Raw genomic sequence first — 19621 nt, 5'->3', positions numbered from 1 at the left:
TCCCGATCCACCACTTCCCCCCCACCCCGCGTGATTCTCCACCCAATCGGAGCGGAGAAAACTCACTATGCGTCACTGATCGCGACTCTGGAACCGACACCAAGGCCTTTCCCGGAATGGCCCGCGCCGACTCCGTCCGGCAGGATCCAAGTGCGCAGGCGCAGCTCTGAGTGGGGGAGGGGGTTGGTCTCCTCTGGGTATGCGCGGTTATTACCCTTGGTGACCGGGAGGGGTCGCTGTGCCGGACTCGGCCCAAACCGCCGCTCCGTGTGCGCATGCGCGGACTATCGTCTGTCAATCAACCATCAGCCAGAAGAGGTCGCTGGTGAGACCAGTGAAGAAAGAAACACTTGCATTTCTATGGCGCCTTTCACCACCACTGAACGCCCCAAAGTGCTTTACAGCCAATGAAGTACTTTTGAAGTGCAGTCACTGTTGTAATGTAGGAAATGCGGCAGTCAAATAGCGCACAGCAAGCTCCCACAAACAGCAATGTGATGATGACCAGAAAATATATCTTATTGTTAACTCTGTTTCTCTCTCTACGGATGTTGCCTGGCCTGCTGAGTGTTTCCAGCATTTCCTGTTGTTATTTCAGATTTTCAGCATCCGCAGTATTTTGCTATTATCCTTTTGTTACATTGATTGAGGGATAAACATTGGCTAGGACACCGGGGATATTTCCCCTGCTCTTTCCCACATTACAACAGTGACTACACCTCAAAAGTACTCCATTGGCTGTAAAGCACTTCAAGACATCTGCTGGTCATGAAAGCACTATATAAATGCAAGTCTTTCTTTCTCAAAATAGTGTCATGGGATCTTTTACATCCACCTGAGAGAGCAGACAGGGCCTCACTTTAATGTCTCATCTGAAAGACGCCACCTCTGACAGTGCCTCAGTACTGCACTGGAGTGTTCGCCTGAATTTTTGTGCTCAAGTCTCTGGAGTGGGACTTGAACCCACAACCTTATGCCTCAGAGGTAAGAGTGCTACCATAGAGTCATAGATTTATACAGCACAGAAAGGGGCCCTTCAGCCCATCGTGTCCGCGCCGGCCATCAAGCCGTCTATTCTAATCCCATTTTCCAGCACTTGGTCCGTAGCCTTGTATGCTATGGCGTATCAAGTGCTCATCTAAATGCTTCTTGAATGTTGTGAGGGTTCCTGCCTCTACCACCCTTTCAGGCAGTGAGTTCCAGATTCCAACCACCCTCTGGGTGAAAAAGTTTTTCCTCCGATCCCCTCTAAACCTCCTGCCCCTTACCTTGAAACTATGCCCCCTGGTTATTGACCCCTCTACTAAGGGGAAAAGTTCCTTTCTATCTACCCTATCTATGCCCCTCATAATTTTGTACACCTCAATCAGGTCCCCCCTCAGCCTTCTCTGCTCTAAGGAAAACAACCCCAGCCTGTCCAGTCTCTCTTCATAGCTGAAGTGCTCCAGCCCAGGTAACACCCTGGTGAATCTCCTCTGCGCCCTCTCCAATGCAATCACATCCTTCCTATAGTGTGGCAACCAGAACTGCACACAGTATTCCAGCTGTGGCCTAACTAGCGTTTTGTACAGCTCCATCATAACCTCCCTGCTCTTGCCTTCATTAGCCGAGGCATAGAATATAAGCATCCCATATGCCTTCTTAACCACCCTATCTAGCTGTCCTGCTGCCCTCAGGGATCTATGTACATGCACACCAAGGTCCCTCTGATCCTCTGTCCTTCCTAGGGTCCTACCATTCATTGTATATTCCCTTGTTAGTCCTCCCAAAATGCATCTCCTCACACTTTTCAGGGTTAAACTCCATTTGCCACACTGCTGCCCATCTAACCAACCCGTCTATATTCTCCTGTAGCCTGAGGCTTCCCTCCTCGCTATTTACCATTCCACCAATTTTTGTGTCATTTGCGAACTTACTGATCATACCTCCTACATTCATATCTTAATCATTAATGTACACTACAAACAGCAAAGGACCCAGACCCTGTGGTACACCAGTGGACACAGGCTTCCAGTCACGAAAACAACCTTCAACCATCACCCTCTGCCTCCTGCCACTAAGCCAATTTTGAATCCAATGTGCCAAATTGCCCTGGATCCCATGGGCTTTTACCTTCTTGACCAGTCTCCCTTGTGGGACTTTGTCAAAAGCCTTACTAAAGTCCATGTAGACCACATCAACTGGACTGCCCTCATCCACACACCTAGTCGCCCCCATCGAAAAATTCAGTCAAATTGGTTAGACATGATCTCCCCCTGACAAAGCCATGCTGACTATCCTTGATTAATCCTTGCCTCTCCAAGTGGAGACTAATTCTGTCCCTCAGAAGTTTTTCCAATAATTTCCCTACCACTGATGTTAGGCTCACTGGCCTGTAATTCCCTGGTTTATCCCTACTACTACCCTTCTTGAATAATGGTACTACGTTAGCTGTTCTCCAGTCCTCTGGCACCTCCCCTGTGGTCAGAGAGGTTCTGAAAATTTGTGTCAGAGCCCCTGCAATCTCCTCCCTTGCCTCACACAGCAGGCTGGGATATATCTCATCTGGGCCTGGGGGTTTATCCACTTTTAAGCCCGCTAAAACCACTAGTACCTCCTCCCTCTCAATACTAATTTGTTCAAGTATATCACAATCCCCCTGCCTGATTTCTATGCCTGCATCGTCCTTCTCCATAGTGAACACAGATGCAAAATATTAATTTAAAACCTCACCTACATCTTCTGGCTCTACACACAGATTGCCACTTTGGTCCCTAATGGGCTCTACTCTTTCCCTGGTTATCCTCTTGCCCTTAATATACTGATAAAACACCTTGCGATTTTCCTTTATTTTGCCTGCCAGTGTTTTTTCATGACCCCTCTTCGTTCTCCTAATTTCTTTTTTAAGTACCCCCCTGCACTTTCTATGCTCCTCTAGGACTTCCACTGTTTTTAGTCCTTTGTATCTGCCAAAAGCCTTCCTTTTTTTCCGAAACCATTCTTGTATGTCCCTCGACATCCAGGGTTCCCTGGGCTTGTTGGTCCCACCCTTGACCTTTACGGGAACATGTTGGCGTTGTACTCTCCCTATTTCCTTTCTGAAAGTCTCCCACTGCTCTGATGTGGATTTTCCTACAAGTAGCTGATCCCAGTCCACTTTGGCCAGATCCTGCCTTATCATATTAAAATCGGCCTTCCCCCAATTTAGAACCTTTATTTCCGGTCCATCTTTGTCCTTTTCCATAACTACTTTAAATCTCACCAAATTATGGTCACTGTCACCAAAATGCTCTCCTACTAACCCTTCTACCACTTGCCCTGCTACATTCTGTCGAATTAGGTCCAGTACTGTAATGTATGTACCTTTAAGGGGAGAACTACTTTTTACAGCTCCTGTATACTGTAAGTACCGGCAGTGACCACACCTGTATATAAACCCTGAGTAGTGATCTGTACAGTTAGTTTTAGAGTAACCCTCATTCAGTAAACACCTGTTGAATCGTTCTCTGCAGTCTTTTGTCTGATTATTGAAGGACACAACATTAAGATACACGGATCTAACAGTGGCGACGAGCAAGTTCGAACCTACCTGCAACTCCGGATCACCTCCTAGGGATTCGCTCCTGGAGAACAGTGGAAGAAGATCGAGTCCAGAAGCACGGGCTTCGACCACGGGCAACCGCCCAGTCATCCAGCGGAGATTTGAGCATCGCAGGGGAGGCTGTCGAGAGCCAGGCTTGGCTTTCCAGTCACGGTGGTCCAGCAAAACGGGCTGGCAACAGGTACTGCGCAGATACTTTCCGGACAGCGACGGGCTAGAGCCCGACCGAGCGGCACAGAAAAAGGCCGAGCAGCGTTGACGGGGGAGAGAGAGAGGGCAGAGCGCACAGGGCGCAGCCGGTGTTCAGGACCGAGCGGCGTCAACGGGGGAGAGAGGTGAGAGAGAGCAGAGCGCAGCCGGTGTTCAAGGGCCGAGCAGCGTCAACGGGGGAGAGAGGCGTGCAGGAAAATGCGCAGAGCGCAGCCGGTGTTCAAGGGACGAGCAGCGTCAATGGGGGAGAGGCGCGCGTAGGAAAACGCGAAGCGCTGCCATTGCCACGAGGACCACAGAGAGCGGCGTTGGCAGCAGCGCAGGAGCAGCGCACGAAACCCACAGGGCGTCACCATTTGCCACGAGGACCGGCGAGAGCGGCATTGGCAGCAGCGCGGGAGACGCAATTTTAAGCCGCAGCGGGGAAGAAGGGAAAGCGCGGGAGACACCATTTTAAGCTAGTCTACCCACACCCAAAAATGCCGAAGAGTGGCAGTATCACAGCGTACGACAATGAAGTCGAAGATTGGACGACATATGTCGAACGCATAGAAATATACTGCAAGGCGAATGAAGGAAGTGCCAGGTTACAAGAAAGCGCTGGTATTGTTGAATTCAATGGGTGCAAAAACGTACGGCTTACTACGAAACCTAGTAACCCCAGAGAAGCCAGTAGAAAAGGATTTTGAAAACATAGTGTCAATCCTACAGGACCACTTAAACCCCACACCGCTGCTAATAGCAGAAAGATTTAAGTTTCACAAAAGGAACCAGCATAAAGATGAAAGTAATGCTGAGTATTTAACGGAACTCCGCAAGCTATCGAAACACTGCCAGTTTGGAACGGGACTAGCAGATACTTTAAGGGACAAGTTTGTGTGTGGGCTTCAAAGTGAAGGAACCCAGAAATGGCTTCTATCAGAAAAGGATCTTACGCTGGACAAGGCTTTCAGCATTGCAGTATCACACGAAGCAGCAGCATGGGGCGCTGCAGAGATACAATGGAGACCGCAAGAATATGGCACAAATGAAATGTCATACGGAACAGTGAAGTGCTATCGCTGCGGCAGAACAACACACAACCATAATGATTGCTGGTTCAAGGACAAAGTGTGCAGACAGTGTGGAAAAGTAGGACACATAGCAAGAGTCTGCAGGTCGGGAAAGAAAACCAGCAGCAAGAAATCTCCACAGGAGAAGTACAAGAAGGTACATAAGGTGATGGAGAGTAGTTCAGACAAACAGAAGAGTGATACAGACTCCGGAAGCAAGGAGCTGGGTTGTCTGAAACTACATAATGTGATCAAAACGGAGGATCACCAAACTATCTGGGTCACGCTCAAGATAGCAGGAGTCCAAGTGAAAATGGAATTGGACACAGGATCAGCCATAACAGTCATAAACCGAAGGGACTACAAGCAGCTATTCTCACATATACCCTTGAGGGATACAAAGATTGTCTTGAAGACGTACACGGGGCAAAAAGTCTACCCCAAAGGAAAAATAAGGGTGAAAGTTATATATAACGGCAAGGAAACACCAAAAATGGACCTATATGTATTGCCAGATGGAGGACCACTACTACTAGGACGTGAATGGATCCGGAAGGTACAGCTAGATTGGCATTCCATACAGGCACTGACTGTGGCTGACAAAAAGGATGATGACGTCACACCTGGGCGACTGTCAAAGATCCTAACTGACGTGAAAGAAGTGTTCCAGCAAGGACTCGGAACACTAAAAGGCATGACAGCGATGATTAAAATTGAAGAAAACGCAAGCCCAAAATTTTTTAAGGCCAATCTAGCGGTACCTTATGCGATCCGCCCAGCCGTCGAAGCAGAGCTGGAGAGTCTGGAACGTTCAGGTGTACTGTCCAAGGTAGGCTGGAGCGAGTGGGCTACACCCATTGTCCCTGTGATGAAAAAGTCATTGAGCAGCACGCCTGGGGAACCAAGGAAGGTTCGCATCCGTGGGGACTTTAAGGTAACAGTGAACCCGGTCCTTCACACCGTACAATATCCACTTCCGCGGATTGAAGATATTTTCGCCTCGCTATCTGGAGGGAAACGCTTCACTAAGATTGATCTGGCCCAGGCGTATCTGCAAATGGAGGTAGAAGAAGCATCAAAAAAATACCTCACAATCAAGAACATAAGAACATAAGAACAGAAGAAATAGGAGCAGGAGTAGGCCAATCGGCCCCTCGAGCCTGCTCCACCATTCAATAAGATCATGGCTGATCTGATCCTAACCTCAAATCTTCTATCACTCTCCATCCACCCGAGCCCATGTGATCTCCCGGGAGAGGCGAAAAACCAGATAAAAGACCCAATGGCCAATTTGGGAGAAAAAAATCTGGGAAATTCCTCTCCGACCCATCTAGGCGATCGAAACTCGTCCAGGAGATCACTCTGTCCCTATATATTCTCCAGTACTTACCTTCTGTAAAGGCGATCTCCACCCCAGCCAGGAACAGGAATAAAACCATCTCCTGAAATCTAACACAGAATTAGAACACAGTAGGAGCAGAACCAGGCTACACGGCCCCTGGGCCCACTCCACTACCCACAGGGCCATGACCATTCCAAACCTAGACTCATGTCCAATTTCCTGCCTGCTCCCCGTAACCCTTAATTCCCTTTACTTCTAGGAAACTATCTATTTCTGTTTTAAATTTATTTAATAATGTAGCTTCCACAGCTTTCTGGGGCAGCAAATTCCACAAACCTACCACCCTCTGAGTGAAGAAGTTTCTCCTCATCTCAGTTTTGAAAGAGCAGCCCCTTATTCTAAGATTATGCCCCCTAGTTCTAGTTTCACCCATCATTGGGAACATCCTCACCGCATCCACCCGATCAAGCCCCTTCACAATCTTATATGTTTCAATAAGATCGCCTCTCATTCTTCTGAACTCCAATGAGTAGAGTTCCAATCTACTCAACCTCTCCTCATATGACCATCCCCTCATCCCCGGGATTAACCGAGTGAACCTTCTTTGTACTGACTTGAGAGCAAGTATGTCTTTTCTTAAGTATGGACACCAAAACTGTATGCAGTATTCCAGGTGCGGTCTCACCAATACCTTGTACAACTGCAGCAATACCTCCCTGTTTTTATATTCTATCCCCCTAGCAATAAAAGCCAACATTCCATTGGCCTTCTTGATCACTTGCTGCACCTGCATACTAACTTTTTGAGTTTCGTGCACCAGGACCCCCAGATCCCTTTGTACTACAGTACTTTCCAGTTTCTTGCCATTAAGATAATAACTTGCTCTATGATTTTTCCTGCCAAAGTGCATAACCTCACACTTTCCAGTATTGTATTCCATCTGCCAAATCTCTGCCCACTTACTTAGCCTGTCTATGTCCCTTTGCAGGTTTTTTATGTCCTCCTCACTCACTACTTTCCGTCCCATCTTTGTATCATCTGCAAACTTTGATATGTTACACTCGGTCCCCTCCTCCAAATCGTTAATATAGATTGTAAAGAGTTGGGGACCCAGCACTGACCCCTGCGGAACACCACTAGTTACTGGTTGTCAGTCTGAGAACGAACCATTTATCCCAATTCTCTGCTTTCTGTTAGCGAGCCAAACCGCTACGCACGCCAGAATATTACCCCCAATCCCGTGATTTTTTATCTTGAGCAATAATCTTGTGTGTGGCACCTTGTCAAATGCCTTTTGGAAGTCTAAATACACTACGTCCACTGGTTCCCCTTTATCCACCCTGTATGTTACTTCCTCAAAAAACTCAAGCAAATTTGTCAAACATGACTTCCCCTTCATGAAACAATGCTGAGTTTGTCCTATTAAATTATGTTTATCCAAATGTCCCGTTACTGTCTCCTTAATAATGGACTCTAACATTTTACCAACCACAGATGTTAGGCTAACAGGTCTATAGTTTCCAGCCTTCTGCCTACTACCCTTTTTAAATAAGGGTGTTACATTAGCAGTTTTCCAATCTGCCGGGACCTTTGCTGAGTCCAGAGAGTTTTGGAAAATTATTACCAATGCATCCACAATCCCTACCGCCACTTCCCTCAAGACCCTAGGATGCAAGCCATCAGGTCCAGGGGATTTATCCGCCTTGAGTACCATTATTTTACCAAGTACCACTTCCTTAGTGGTTTTAATCGTATTTAGCTCCTCCCCCGCTAGGGCCCCCTGTTTGTCCAGTGTTGGGATATTCTTAGTGTCCTCTACCATAAAGTCTGATACAAAATAATTGTTCAGCGTTTTTGCCATCTCCATGTTTCCCACCATTAATTTCCCGGTCTCATCCTCTAAGGGACCAACATTTACTTTAGTCACCCTTTTTCTTTTTATATAACTATAGAAACTTTTGCTGTCTGTTTTTATATTTTTTGCTAATTGACTTTCATAATCTATCTTCCCTTTCTTAATCAATCTTTTAGTTATGTTTTGCTGTCTTTTAAAGACTTCCCAATCTTCTATCCTCCCACTAGATTTGGCTACCTTATATGCCCTTGTTTTTAGTCGGATACTATCCTTAATTACTTTACTTTGCCACGGATGGCTATCTTTTCTTTTACACCCTTTTTTCCTCAGTGGAATATATTTTTTTTGGAAGTTGTAAAATAACTCCTTAAATGTACACGACTGATCACGTACCGTCTTACCCTTTAATCTATTTTCCCAGTCCACTCTAATCAATTCCGCTCTCATACCTTCATAGTCTCCTTTATTCAAGCTCAGCACGCTTATTTGAGATCCAACCTTCTCACCCTCTAATTGAATATGGAATTCAACCATGTTATAGTCAAGGGGATGAGAAGAGCCCCATCAGGGCGAGTGCGGTAGGGTCAGGGGGTGAGTGCGGGAGGGTCAGGGGGTGAGTGCGGGAGGGTCAGGGGGCGAGTGCAGAAGGGTCAGGGGGCGAGAGCGGGAGGGTCAGGGGGCAAGTGCGGGAAGGTCAGGGGGCAAGTGCGGGAGGGTCAGGGGGCGAGTGCGGGAGCATCCATCTCCAGGGCCAGTGTGTATCTGAGTCAATGGGACTCACTGTGACCTTTCTCCCCAGTCCATCTCCAGGATCAGTGTGTATCTGAGTCAATGGGACCCTCTCTGACCATTCTCCCCAGTCCATCTCCAGGACCAGTGTGTATCTGTGTCAATGGGACTCTCTCTGACCATTCTCCCTAGTCCATCTCCAGGACCAGTGTGTATCTGACTCAATGAGATTCTCTGACCATCCTCCCCAGTCCATCTACAGGACCAGTGTGTATCTGAGTAAATGGGAATCTCTCTGACCGTTCTCCCCAGTCCATCTCCAGGACCAGTGTGTATCTGGGTCAATGGGACTCTCTCTGACCTTTCTCCCCAGTCCAACTCCAGAACCAGTGTGTATCTGACTCAATGAGACTTTCTGACCATCCTCCCCAGTCCATCTACAGGACCAGAGCATATCTGAGTCAATGGGACTCCCTCTGACCTATCTCCCCAGTCCATCTCCAGGACCAGTGTGTATCTGGGTCAATGGGACTCTCTCTGACCTTTCTCCCCAGTCCATCTCCAGGACCAGTGTGTATCTGAGTCAATGGGACTCTCTCTGACCTTTCTCCCCAGTCCATTTCCAGGACCAGTGTGTATCTGAGTCAATGGAACACTCTCTCACCTCTCTCCCCAGTCGATCTCCAGGACCAGTGTGTATCTGAGTCAATGGAACTCTCTCTGAACTTTCTCCCCAGTCTATCTCCAGGACCAGTCTCTATCTGTGTCAATGGGACTCTCTCTGAACTTTCTCCCCAGTCCATCTCCAGGACCAGTGTGTATCTGAGTCAATGGGACTCTCTCTGACCTATCTCCCCAGTCCATCTCCAGGACCAGTGTATATCTGAGTCAATGGGACTCTCTCTCACCTTTCTCCCCAGTCCATCTCCAGGACCAGTGTGTATCTGAGTCAATGGAACTCTCTCTGACCTTTCTCCCAGGTCCATCTCTAGGACCAGTGTGTATCTGAGTCAATGGGACTCTCTCTGACCTCTCTCCCCAGTCCATCTCCAGGACCAGTGTGTATCTGAGTCAATGGGACTCTCTCTGAACTTTCTCCCCAGTCCATCTCCAGGACCAGTCTCTATCTGTGTCAATGGGACTCCCTCTGACCTTTCTCCCCAGTCCATCTCCAGGACCAGTGTGTATCTGAGTCAATGGGACTCTCTCTGACCTTTCTCCCCAGTCCACCTGCAGGACCAGTGTGTATCTGAGTCAATGGGACTCTCTCTGACCTTTCTCCCCAGTCCATCTCCAGGACCAGTGTGTATCTGAGTCAATGGGACTCTCTCTGACCTTTCTCCCCAGTCCATCTCCAGGACCAGTGTGTATCTGAGTCATTGGGACTCTCTGACCTTTCTCCCCAGTCCATCTCCAGGACCAGTGTGTATCTGAGTCATTGGGACTCTCTGACCTTTCTCCCCAGTCCACCTGCAGGACCAGTGTGTATCTGAGTCAATGGGACTCTCTCTGACCTTTCTCACCAGTCCATCTCCAGGACCAGTGTATATCTGAGTCAATGGGACTCTCTCTGACCTTTCTCCCCAGTCCATCTCCAGGACCAGTGTGTATCTGAGTCAATGGGACTCTCTCTGACCTTTCTCCCCAGTCCATCTCCAGGACCAGTGTGTATCTGAGTCATTGGGACTCTCTGACCTTTCTCCCCAGTCCATCTCCAGGACCAGTGTGTATCTGAGTCATTGGGACTCTCTGACCTTTCTCCCCAGTCCATCTCCAGGACCAGTGTGTATCTGAGTCATTGGGACTCTCTGACCTTTCTCCCCAGTCCATCTCCAGGACCAGTGTGTATCTGAGTCAATGGGACTCTCTGACCTTTCTCCCCAGTCCATCTCCAGGACCAGTGTGTATCTGAGTCATTGGGACTCTCTGACCTTTCTCCCCAGTCTATCTCCAGGACCAGTGTGTATCTGAGTCATTGGGACTCTCTGACCTTTCTCCCCAGTCTATCTCCAGGACCAGTGTCTATCTGAGTCAATGGGACTCTCTCTGACCTTTCTCCCCAGTCCACCTGCAGGACCAGTGTGTATCTGAGTCAATTGGACTCTCTCTGACCTTTCTCCCCAGTCTATCTCCAGGACCAGTGTGTATCTGAGTCAATGGGACTCTCTCTCACCTTTCTCGCCAGTCCATCTCCAGGACCAGTGTGTATCTGAGTCAATGGGACTCTCTCTGACCTTTCTCCCCAGTCCATCTCCAGGACCAGTGTGTATCTGAGTCAATGGGACTCTCTCTGACCTTTCTCCCCAGTCCATCTCCAGGACCAGTGTGTATCTGAGTCAATGGGACTCTCTCTGACCTATCTCCGCGGTCCATCTCCAGGACCAGTGTGTATCTGAGTCAATGGGACTCTCTCTGACCATTCTCCCCAGTCCATCTCCAGGACCAGTGTGTATCTGAGTCAATGGGACTTTCTCTGACCTTTCTCCCCAGTCCATCTCCAGGACCGGTGTGTATCTGAGTCAATGGGCTCTCTCTGACCTTTCTCCCCAGTCCATCTCCAGGTCAGTGTGTATCTGAGTCAATGCGACTCTCTCTGACCATTCTCCCCAGTCTATCTCCAGGACCAGTGTGTATCTGAGTCAATGGGACTCTCTCTGACCTTTCTCCCCAGTCTATCTCCAGGACCAGTGTGTATCTGAGTCAATGGGACTCTCTGACCTTTCTCCCCAGTCTATCTCCAGGACCAGTGTGTATCTGAGTCAATGGGACTCTCTCTGACCTTTCTCCCCGGTCCATCTCCAGGACCAGTGTGTATCTGAGTCAATGGGACTCTCTCTGACCTTTCTCCCCAGTCTATCTCCAGGACCAGTGTGTATCTGAGTCAATGGGACTTTCTCTGACCTTTCTCCCCAGTCCATCTCCAGCACCAGTGTGTATCTGAGTCAATGGGACTCTCTGACCTTTCTCCCCAGTCTATCTCCAGGACCAGTGTGTATCTGAGTCAATGGGACTCTCTCTGACCTTTCTCCCCAGTCCATCTCCAGGACCAGTGTGTATCTGAGTCAATGGGACTCTCTGACCTTTCTCCCCAGTCCATCTCCAGGACCAGTGTGTATCTGAGTCAATGGGACTCTCTCTGACCTTTCTCCCCAGTCTATCTCCAGGACCAGTGTGTATCTGAGTCAATGGGACTCTCTCTGACCTTTCTCCCCAGTCCATCTCCAGGACCAGTGTGTATCTGAGTCAATGGGACTCTCTCTGACCTTTCTCCCCAGTCTATCTCCAGGACCAGTGTGTATCTGAGTCAATGGGACTCTCTCTGACCTTTCTCCCCAGTCCATCTCCAGGACCAGTGTGTATCTGAGTCAATGGGACTCTCTCTGACCTTTCTCCCCAGTCTATCTCCAGGACCAGTGTGTATCTGAGTCAATGGGACTCTCTCTGACCTTTCTCCCCAGTCCATCTCCGGGACCAGTGTGTATCTGAGTCAATGGGACTCTCTCTGACCTTTCTCCCCAGTCTATCTCCAGGACCAGTGTGTATCTGAGTCAATGGGACTCTCTGACCTTTCTCCCCAGTCCATCTCCAGGACCAGTGTGTATCTGAGTCAATGGGACTCTCTCTGACCTTTCTCCCCGGTCCATCTCCAGGACCAGTGTGTATCTGAGTCAATGGGACTCTCTCTGACCTTTCTCTCCAGTCCATCTCCAGGACCAGTGTGTATCTGAGTCAATGGGACTCTCTCTGACCTTTCTCCCCAGTCCATCTCCAGGACCAGTGTGTATCTGAGTCAATGGGACTCTCTCTGACCTTTCTCCCCAGTCCATCTCCAGGACCAGTGTGTATCTGAGTCAATGGGACTCTCTCTGACCTTTCTCCCCAGTCCATCTCCAGGACCAGTGTGTATCTGAGTCAATGGGACTCTCTCTGACCTTTCTCCCCAGTCCATCTCCAGGACCAGTGTGTATCTGAGTCAATGGGACTCTCTCTGACCTTTCTCCCCAGTCTATTTCCAAGACCAGTGTATATCTGAGTCAATGGGACTCTCTCTGACCTTTCTCCCCGTTCCATCTCCAGGACCAGTGTGTATCTGAGTCAATGGGACTCTCTCTGACCTTTCTCCCCAGTCCATCTCCAGGACCAGTGTGTATCTGAGTCAATGGGACTCTCTCTGACCTTTCTCCCCAGTCTATCTCCAGGACCAGTGTGTATCTGAGTCAATGGGACTCTCTCTGACCTTTCTCCCCAGTCTATCTCCAGGACCAGTGTGTATCTGAGTCAATGGGACTCTCTCTGACCTTTCTCCCCAGTCCATCTCCAGGACCAGTGTGTATCTGAGTCAATGGGACTCTCTCTGACCTTTCTCCCCAGTCCATCTCCAGGACCAGTGTGTATCTGAGTCAATGGGACTCTCTCTGACCTTTCTCCCCGGTCCATCTCCAGGACCAGTGTGTATCTGAGTCAATGGGACTCTCTCTGACCTTTCTCCCCAGTCCATCTCCAGGACCAGTGTGTATCTGAGTCAATGGGACTCTCTCTGACCTTTCTCCCCAGTCCATCTCCAAGACCAGTGTGTATCTGAGTCAATGGGACTCTCTCTGACCTTTCTCCCCAGTCTATCTCCAGGACCAGTGTGTATCTGAGTCAATGGGACTCTCTCTGACCTTTCTCCCCAGTCTATCTCCAGGACCAGTGTGTATCTGAGTCAATGGGACTCTCTGACCTTTCTCCCCGGTCCATCTCCAGGACCGGTGTGTATCTGAGTCAATGGGACTCTCTCTGACCTTTCTCCCCAGTCCATCTCCAGGACCAGTGTGTATCTGAGTCAATGGGACTCTCTCTGACCTTTCTCCCCGGTCCATCTCCAGGACCAGTGTGTATCTGAGTCAATGGGACTCTCTCTGACCTTTCTCCCCAGTCCATCTCCAGGACCAGTGTGTATCTGAGTCAATGGGACTCTCTCTGACCTTTCTCCCCAGTCCATCTCCAGGACCAGTGTGTATCTGAGTCAATGGGACTCTCTCTGACCTTTCTCCCCGGTCCATCTCCAGGACCAGTGTGTATCTGAGTCAATGGGACTCTCTCTGACCTTTCTCCCCAGTCCATCTCCAGGACCAGTGTGTATCTGAGTCAATGGGACTCTCTCTGACCTTTCTCCCCAGTCCATCTCCAGGACCAGTGTGTATCTGAGTCAATGGGACTCTCTCTGACCTTTCTCCCCAGTCTATCTCCAGGACCAGTGTGTATCTGAGTCAATGGGATTCTCTCTGACCTTTCTCCCCAGTCCATCTCCAGGACCAGTGTGTATCTGAGTCAATGGGACTCTCTCTGACCTTTCTCCCCAGTCTATCTCCAGGACCAGTGTGTATCTGAGTCAATGGGACTCTCTCTGACCTTTCTCCCCAGTCCATCTCCAGGACCAGTGTGTATCTGAGTCAATGGGACTCTCTCTGACCTTTCTCCCCAGTCCATCTCCAGGGCCAGTGTGTATCTGAGTCAATGGGACTCTCTCTGACCTTTCTCCCCAGTCTATCTCCAGGACCAGTGTGTATCTGAGTCAATGGGACTCTCTCTGACCTTTCTCCCCAGTCTATCTCCAGGGCCAGTGTGTATCTGAGTCAATGGGACTCTCTCTGACCTTTCTCCCCGGTCCATCTCCAGGACCAGTGTGTATCTGAGTCAATGGGACTCTCTCTGACCTTTCTCCCCAGTCCATCTCCAGGACCAGTGTGTATCTGAGTCAATGGGACTCTCTCTGACCTTTCTCCCCAGTCCATCTCCAGGACCAGTGTGTATCTGAGTCAATGGGTCTATCTCTGACCTTTCTCCCCAGTCTATCTCCAGGACCAGTGTGTATCTGAGTCAATGCGACTCTCTGACCTTTCTCCCCAGTCTATCTCCAGGACCAGTGTGTATCTGAGTCAATGGGACTCTCTCTGACCTTTCTCCCCAGTCCATCTCCAGGACCAGTGTGTATCTGAGTCAATGGGACTCTCTCTGACCTTTCTCCCCAGTCCATCTCCAGGACCAGTGTGTATCTGAGTGAATGGGACTCTCTCTGACCTTTCTCCCCAGTCCATGTCCAGGACCAGTGTGTATCTGAGTCAATGGCACTCTCTCTGACCTTTCTCCACAGTCCATCTCCAGGACCAGTGTGTATCTGAGTCAATGGGACCCTCTCTCTGACCATTCTCCCCAGTCCATCTCCAGGACCAGTGTGTATCTGAGTCAATGGGACTCTCTCTGACCTTTCTCCCCAGTCCATCTCCAGGACCAGTGTGTATCTGAGTCAATGGGACTCTCTCTGAACTTTCTCCCCAGTCTATCTCCAGGACCAGTGTGTATCTGAGTCAATGGGACTCTCTCACCTTTCTCCCCAATCCATCTCCAGGACCAGTGTCTATCTGAGTCAATGGGACCCTCTCTGACCTTTCTCCCCAGTCCATCTCCAGGACCAGTGTGTATCTGAGTCACTGGGTCCCTCTCTGACCTTTCTCCCCAGTTTATCTCCAGGACCAGTGTGTATCTGAGTCAATGGGACTCTCTCTGACCTTTCTCCCCAGTCCATGTCCAGGACCAGTGTGCATCTGAGTCAATGGGACTCTCTCAGACCTTTCTCCCCAGTCCATCTCCAGGACCAGTGTGTATCTGAGTCAATGGGACCCTCTCTGACCTTTGTCCCCAGTCTATCTCCAGGACCAGTGTGTATCTGAGTCCATGGGACTCTCTCTGGCCTTTCTCTCCAGTCCATCTCCAGGACCAGTGTGTTTCTGAGTCAATGGGACCCTCTCTGACGTTTCTCCCCAGTCCATCTCCAGGATCACTGTGTGTCTGAGTCAATGGGGCTCTCTCTGACCTTTCTCCCCAGTCCATCTCCAGGACCAGTGTGTATCTGAGTCAATGGGACTCTCTCTGACCTTTCTCCCCAGTCCATCTCCAGGGCCAGTGCGTATCTGAGTCAATGGGATTCTCTCTGACCTTTCTCCCCAGTCCATCTCCAGGTCAGTATGTATCTGAGTCAATGATACTCTCTGACCTTCCTCCCCAGTCCATCTCCAGCACAGTGTGTATCTGAGTCAATGGGACTCTCTCTGACCTTTCTCCCCAGTCCATCTCCAGGACCAGTGTGTATCTGAGTCAAAGGGACTCTTTGACCTTTCTCCCCAGTCCATCCCCAAGACCAGTGTTTATCTGAGTCAAAGGCACTCTCTGACCTTTCTCCCCAGTCCATCTCCACGACCAGTGTGTATCTGAGTGAATGGGACTCTCTCTGACCTTTCTCCCCAGTCCATGTCCAGGACCAGTGTGTATCTGAGTCAATGGGATTCTCTCTGACCTATCTCCCCAGTCCATCTCCAGGACCAGTGTGTATTTGAGTCAATGGGACTCACTGACCTTTCTCCCCAATCCATCTCCAGGACCAGTGTGTATCTGAGTCAATGGGACTCTCTCTGACCTTTCTCCCCAGTCCATCTCCAGGACCAGTGGGTATCTGAGTCAATGGGGCTCTCTCTGACCTTTCTCCCCAGTCCATCTCCAGGACCAGTGTGTATCTGAGTCAATGGGAATCTCTCTGACCTTTCTCCCTGGTCCATCTCCAGGACCAGTGTGTATCTGAGTCAATGGGACTCTCTGACCATTCTCCCCAGTCGATCTCCAGGACCAGTGTATATCTGAGTCAATGGGACTCTCTCTGACCTTTCTCCCCAGTCCATCTCCAGGACCAGTGTGTATCAGTCAATGGGCCTCTGTCTGATCTTTATCCCCAGTCCATCTCCAGGACCAGTGTGTATCTGAGTCAATGGCACTCTCTCTGACCTTTCTCCACAGTCCATCTCCAGGACCAGTGTGTATCTGAGTCAATGCGACTCTCTGACCTTTCTCCCCAATCCATCTCCAGTACCAGTGTGTATCTGAGTCAATGGGACTCTCTCTGACTTTTCTTCCCAGTCCATCTCCAGGACCAGTGTGTATCTGAGTCAATGGGACTCTCTCTGACCTTTCTCCCCAGTCCATGTCCAGGACCAGTGTGTATCTGAGTCAATGGGACTCTCTCTGACTTTTCTCCCCAGTCCATCTCCAGGACCAGTGTGTATCTGAGTCAAAGGGACTCTCTGAGCTTTCTCCCCAGTCCATCTCCAAGGCCAGTGTTTATCTGAGTCAAAGGCACCCTCTGACCTTTCTCCCCAGTCCATCTCCAGGACCAGTGTGTATCTGAGTGAATGGGACTCTCTCTGACCTTTCTCCACAGTCCATCTCCAGGACCAGTGTGTTTCTGAGTCAATGGGACCCTCTCTGACGTTTCTCCCCAGTCCATCTCCAGGATCACTGTGTGTCTGAGTCAATGGGGCTCTCTCTGACCTTTCTCCCCAGTCCATCTCCAGCACCAGTGTGTATCTGAGTCAATGGGATTCTCCCTGACCTTTCTCCCCGGTCCATCTCCAGGACTAGTGTGTATCTGAGTCAATGGGACTCTCTCTGACCTTTCTCCCCAGTCCATCCCCAAGACCAGTGTTTATCTGAGTCAAAGGCACTCTCTCTGACCTTTCTCCCCAGTCCATCTCCAGGACCAGTGTGTATCTGAGTGAATGGGACTCTCTCTGACCTTTCTCCCCAGTCCATGTCCAGGACCAGTGTGTATCTGAGTCAATGGCACTCTCTCTGACCTTTCTCCACAGTCCATCTCCAGGACCAGTGTGTATCTGAGTCAATGCGACTCTCTGACCTTTCTCCCCAATCCATCTCCAGGACCAGTGTCTATCTGAGTCAATGGGACCCTCTCTGACCTTTCTCCCCAGTCCATCTCCAGGACCAGTGTGTATCTGAGTCACTGGGTCCCTCTCTGACCTTTCTCCCCAGTTTATCTCCAGGACCAGTGTGTATCTGAGTCAATGGGACTCTCTCTGACCTTTCTCCCCAGTCCATGTCCAGGACCAGTGTGCATCTGAGTCAATGGGACTCTCTCAGACCTTTCTCCCCAGTCCATCTCCAGGACCAGTGTGTATCTGAGTCAATGGGACCCTCTCTGACCTTTCTCCCCAGTCTATCTCCAGGACCAGTGTGTATCTGAGTCCATGGGACTCTCTCTGGCCTTTCTCTCCAGTCCATCTCCAGGACCAGTGTGTTTCTGAGTCAATGGGACCCTCTCTGACGTTTCTCCCCAGTCCATCTCCAGGATCACTGTGTGTCTGAGTCAATGGGGCTCTCTCTGACCTTTCTCCCCAGTCCATCTCCAGGACCAGTGTGTATCTGAGTCAATGGGACTCTCTCTGACCTTTCTCCCCGGTCCATCTCCAGGACCAGTGTGTATCTGAGTCAATGGGACTCTCTCTGACCTTTCTCCCCGGTCCATCTCCAGGACAAGTGTGTATCTGAGTCAATGGGACTCTCTCTGACCTTTCTCCCCAGTCCATCTCCAGGGCCAGTGTGTATCTGAGTCAATGGGACTCTCTCTGACCTTTCTCCCCAGTCCATCTCCAGGTCAGTGTGTATCTGAGTCAATGATACTCTCTGACCTTCCTCCCCAGTCCATCTCCAGCACAGTGTGTATCTGAGTCAATGGGACTCTCTCTGACCTTTCTCCCCAGTCCATCTCCAGGACCAGTGTGTATCTGAGTCAAAGGGACTCTTTGACCTTTCTCCCCAGTCCATCCCCAAGACCAGTGTTTATCTGAGTCAAAGGCACTCTCTGACCTTTCTCCCCAGTCCATCTCCACGACCAGTGTGTATCTGAGTGAATGGGACTCTCTCTGACCTTTCTCCCCAGTCCATGTCCAGGACCAGTGTGTATCTGAGTCAATGGGATTCTCTCTGACCTTTCTCCCCAGTCCATCTCCAGGACCAGTGTGTGTCTGAGTCAATGGGACTCTCTGACCTTTCTCCCCAGTCCATCTCCAGGACCAGAGTGTATCTGAGTCAATGGGACTCTCTCTGACCTTTCTCCCCAGTCCATCTCCAGGACCAGTGTGTATCTGAGTGAATGGGACTCTCTCTGACCGTTCTCCCAAGTCCATTTCCAGGACCAGTGTGTATGTGAGACAATGGGACTCTCTCTGACCTATCTCCCCAGTCCATCTCCAGGACCAGTGTGTATTTGAGTCAATGGGACTCACTGACCTTTCTCCCCAATCCATCTCCAGGACCAGTGTGTATCTGAGTCAATGGGACTCTCTCTGACCTTTCTCCCCAGTCCATCTCCAGGACCAGTGGGTATCTGAGTCAATGGGGCTCTCTCTGACCTTTCTCCCCAGTCCATCTCCAGGACCAGTGTGTATCTGAGTCAATGGGAATCTCTCTGACCTTTCTCCCTGGTCCATCTCCAGGACCAGTGTGTATCTGAGTCAATGGGACTCTCTGACCATTCTCCCCAGTCGATCTCCAGGACCAGTGTATATCTGAGTCAATGGGACTCTCTCTGACCTTTCTCCCCAGTCCATCTCCAGGACCAGTGTGTATCAGTCAATGGGCCTCTGTCTGATCTTTATCCCCAGTCCATCTCCAGGACCAGTGTGTATCTGAGTCAATGGCACTCTCTCTGACCTTTCTCCACAGTCCATCTCCAGGACCAGTGTGTATCTGAGTCAATGCGACTCTCTGACCTTTCTCCCCAATCCATCTCCAGTACCAGTGTGTATCTGAGTCAATGGGACTCTCTCTGACTTTTCTTCCCAGTCCATCTCCAGGACCAGTGTGTATCTGAGTCAATGGGACTCTCTCTGACCTTTCTCCCCAGTCCATCTCCAGGACCAGTGTGTATCTGAGTCAATGGGACTCTCTCTGACCTTTCTCCCCAGTCTATCTCCAGGACCAGTGTGTATCTGAGTCAATGGCATTCTCTCTGACTTTTCTTCCCA

The 19621-nt window shown here is 49.9% G+C and overlaps 1 protein-coding gene across 2 annotated transcripts in view; it reads right to left on the bottom strand.

Annotated features, from left to right (window-relative positions):
* LOC147083144 (uncharacterized) overlaps positions 1 to 19621 on the bottom strand; it is a 74802-nt gene that overhangs the window by 4378 nt on the left and 50803 nt on the right. The gene's annotated exons all lie outside the window — the stretch shown is intronic.

Source organism: Somniosus microcephalus, unplaced genomic scaffold, assembly GCF_052327205.1.
Source record: "Somniosus microcephalus isolate GS21.2 unplaced genomic scaffold, FLI_Smic_1.0 scaffold71, whole genome shotgun sequence".
Taxonomy (NCBI): domain Eukaryota; kingdom Metazoa; phylum Chordata; class Chondrichthyes; order Squaliformes; family Somniosidae; genus Somniosus; species Somniosus microcephalus.
Note: the sequence above shows the minus strand (reverse complement) of the source record. Positions and strands in the feature narration are given on the sequence as shown.